Source organism: Homarus americanus, unplaced genomic scaffold (genome assembly GCF_018991925.1).
Source record: "Homarus americanus isolate GMGI-L3 unplaced genomic scaffold, GMGI_Hamer_2.0 scaffold16604, whole genome shotgun sequence".
In the NCBI taxonomy this organism is placed as follows: Eukaryota; Metazoa; Arthropoda; class Malacostraca; order Decapoda; family Nephropidae; genus Homarus; species Homarus americanus.
In genome coordinates this window covers 4,189-8,286 of record NW_024743042.1, presented here as the reverse complement: position 1 = coordinate 8,286, position 4,098 = coordinate 4,189, and the positions used below count along the sequence as shown (strand labels likewise).

General features: G+C 45.4%; 2 non-coding genes across 2 annotated transcripts; one reads left to right on the top strand and one right to left on the bottom strand.

Annotated features, from left to right (window-relative positions):
- Window positions 1-2,158: 2,158 nt before the first annotated feature.
- Window positions 2,159-2,230, bottom strand: Trnah-gug. Its single transcript has one exon. It is a non-coding gene; the product is annotated as a tRNA-His (tRNA).
- A 946-nt stretch (window positions 2,231-3,176) lies between these two features.
- Window positions 3,177-3,248, top strand: Trnap-ugg. Its single transcript has one exon. It is a non-coding gene; the product is annotated as a tRNA-Pro (tRNA).
- The last annotated feature ends 850 nt before the right edge of the window (window positions 3,249-4,098 follow it).

Sequence of the window (4,098 nt, the reverse complement as noted above, 5' to 3'; positions counted from 1 at the left end):
AACATTTCACTTCATTAACATATTCAATTAACAACAATAAAAATATCCAATAAATTACATTATTCCCAGATGTAAATTAGTTTACTTATTAATCCATTTGTGCATAATAACTACATGTTATTATGATATAAACAGATAAACATCACAAAGAGAGATATAATGCTTCACTTATCAGGTTTTGTGTGAGAGTTACCGAGATGTAATAGAGCACAGGATACAGCCGATGGAAGTATGGGGCATGGTACAGTGCTCAGGGCCAGGCGTCATGGTACAGTGCTCAGGGCCAGGCGTCACGGTACAGTGCTCAGGGCCAGGCGTCATGGTACGGTGCTCAGGGCCAGGCGTCATGGTACAGTACTCAGGGCCAGGCGTCATGGTGCAGCTCAGGCCAGGTCATAATAATAATAATAATAATAATTAACGGTTTATTGAAAGAGCTTGGCAGCCAGAAGGCTGAAAATATACAGTTACATATTTGGGGAATGGGTTACGAGTTACAAATAATATACAAGTAACATAAGTGACACAAATAAGACATATAATAACTTAGATGGGGATCAGCTCAAACTACAGTTCATTTCAACATAGTGACAGTGTAAGGAGCAGTGTTTACCGGGAGTGAATACACTGATTTATTACATGTTATTGATAATTTTTACAATGGTTGGGACTGGGCTGTTCTTATAGCGATCGGTTCGTGCACGTATGGGCTGGATGCGGTTGTGGTGTCATGGTACAATGCTCAGTGCCAGGCGTCATGGTGGCCGGTGCTCAGTCAGGGCGTCAGTGGTACAGTACCTGTGGGCTGTATGTCATGGTACAGTGCTCAGGCCAGGCGTCATGGTACAGCACTAGGGCCAGGCGTCATGGTACAGTGCCTAGGCCAGGCGTCATGGTACAGTGCCCAGGGCCAGGCGTCATGGTACAGTGCTCAGGCCAGGCGTCAGGTACAGTGCTCAGGGCCAGGCGTCATGGTACAGTGCTCAGGGCCAGGCGTCATGGTACAGTGCTCAGGGCCAGGCGTCATGGTACAGTGCTCAGGGCCAGGCGTCATGGTACAGTGCTCAGGGCCAGGCGTCATGGTACAGTGCTCAGGGACATGCGTCGGTATGTGTTCTCAGACAGGCGTCATGGTACAGTGCTCAGGGCCAGGCGTCATGGTACAGTGCTCAGGGCCAGGCGTCATGGTACAGTTCTCAGGGACAGGTGTCACGGTACAGTACTCAGGGCCAGGCGTCATGGTACAGTACTCATAACTAAGTCTTAAGATAATTACGCGTGAAAATGGTTCAATATACATGTAATTATAAGCAAGAATATATAAAAAGATATATTTAGTTATGCTCTTAAATATAATTACCGTGTTTTCAAGGAGTTTTTTATTTACTAAGTATTTCCGAGGAAGACCTTTACCGTGTGGTTAAGAATAAGATAAATTTTTTTATTACAGGAAACTGATGAAAACAAACCTCTGTTATTTAGTAAAAGAAATTTAAAGAAGTAAATATTCTGAAAAGATAAAACAGAAATAATTATGTTTATTTAGCCATTAGTAACATTTACATTACTATTAATAAACAGTACACACACTATGTAGCTTTTTACTCGAGGCAAACGTAACCGAATATATTAATTTAAACGCATTATATTGCCACCAGATCCACTCATGGTTAAGACTTAAGACGTTAAGCGTAATGTTGGCACCTACAGTTTTATGTTAAACCTCTCCCAGTCCCCCCTCCCCCCTCACACTCCCAACAGTCCCTCCTCCCCCTCAAAGTCTCTCCTCCCCCCTCACACTCCCCACAGTCCCTCCTCCCCCCTCACACTCCCCACAGTCCCTCCTCGCCCCTCCTAGTCTTTCCTCCTGCAGCTCTCTTGTGTTCAGAGTTCGTACCTCAAACATATTCTTGAATCTTTCTCAGCTTTAGACAAAGTCCGTGGAATTGTTTTATTTTCTTCTGGAGATTGAACTCTTCCCTCACTGTCACGTTCACACACACACACACACACTAATTCTCTGGATGCAGGAGGTCCCGGGTTCAAATCTTGGACAAGCCCTTTCGTTATGTTAGATGTTGAAAACTTTATAACATCTTTATAATTTTTACCATCTCGTGGGTCTGCAGCCGCCAAAAGGTTCTTTGAGTCATCCCCATGCCGTGACCAGGATTCGAACCTGGGTTATTGCGGCCACAACGCAATGTACTAACCACTATACGATCACGGCCGCTGACTCACGTTATAGTGACTCAGGAAATATTAGTCTAGACTACGACAGATTAGGTTCGCTTAGGATAGGTTAGAACAGGTTACGATAGATCAGGGTAGGTGGGGTCCAGGCGGTGTTTGCCAAGTGGGGTACAAGAGGCGTCTTCCAGGTGGGGTCCAGGTGTCTTCCAGGTGGGCCCCAGGAGGCGTCTTTCAAGCGGGGTCCAGGTGGAGTCCAAGAGCCGTCTTTCAGGTAGGGTGCAAGAGCCATATTTCAGGTGGGGTCCAGAAGGAGTGTTCCAGGTGGGGTCCAGGAGGCGTCTTTCACGTGGGGTCCAGGAGGCGTCATACAAGTGGAGTCCAGGAGTCTTATTTCAGTAGGGTCCAGGTGTCTTCCAGTTGGGGTCCAGAAGACGTCATCCAGGTGGGCTCCAGGAGACGTCTCTCAGGTGGGCTCCAGGAGACGTCTTGCAGGTGGGATCCAGGGGGCAATTTTCAAGTGGGGACCAGGAGGTGTCTTTCAGGTGGAGTCCATGAAGCGTTTTTCATGTGGAGTCCAGGAGGCGTCTTCCAGGTGTAGTCCAGGGGGCGTCTTCCAGGTGTAGTCCAGGGGGCGTCTTCCAAGTGGGATCCAGGAGGCGTCTTCCAAGTCGGATCCAGGAGGCGTCTTCCAAGTCGGGTCCAGGAGTCGTCTTCCAGGTGGGGTCCAGGAGACGTCTTACAGGTGGGGTCCAGGAGGCGATTTTCAGGTGGGGTCCAGGAGGCGTCTTCCAGGTAGGGTCCAGGAGACGTTTTACAGGAGAAAATTAGAGTAACTGGAGAATAGCTGCGACGTTTAGTGGGGTTACATTGGATAACACCCTTGTCACATCTGACCGGAGCTGGTTATCAAATCCACGTCACTCACGTTATCATTGCATGGCATCAATTCCTTAAATCTATCTATCTTCTCTTTATTATGCAGCGGCCTGTTGGTCTAGGGGTATGATTCCTGCTTTGGGTGCAGGAGGTCCCGGGTTCAAATCCCGGACAGGCCCGTTCGTTATGTTAGATGTTGGAAACTTCATAACATCTTTATTAACTTCAGCAACTCGTTTGTGTCTGTAGCCGCCAAAAGATTCTTAGATCAAATCCATGGACTTAAAGAATCCTTGTATAGTTTTACCAGGTGTGTAAATTAATGAAACAATAAGCCGGGGTAATAATGTAGTGAGTTTGTGTTTGAGGGCAGGACTGTTCCTTCCAGCACGTGTGATAGTGAAGTAGATGATAGCTCTGTTAACTGTGGTAGATGGTTGTTTTGGGAGTATGTTTGTGTCGGTTGTTTGTCGAGGAAGGTTTGGGGAACCATTTGTCATTAGTCCTATTTCCTCAACCTCTAAATATACCACCAGTCCAGTAGCCTCATTACTTGTTTAATCTCCTGCTATCATTTATAGAGGTTAGGTTAGGTTAGGTTAGGTTAGGTAGGTCAGGTCAGGTCAGGTCATCCGCCACGAAGCTAATCTTACCATCCACCGTAATATATCTCTTTTATTATCACCATTTTTTACTCGCTTACCAGTGATTTTCTCTGAGAATTTTACCCATCCCTCTTTTAAGATTTTTATACACTTTTATGTAAGGATTTGTACCATTTTTCTGTCTCTTATTCGTGGACTTTTATATTGCACTATTTAGATTCTATGTTTTTGTTAAGTGTGTTACTAATGTTTTGTCCTTTTCTCTTCTCTTCTCTTATTTTAGTTTGTTTTTATTTTACTATAATTTCTTCCCTTTTTTCCTATTTCCTCACTTCCTTCGCTGCGTCTACCGTCACTCTTAATAGATTATCTCCGCTAACACCTTCAGTACAGGGACGCCACTTCTAATACTTTATTTGGTTAA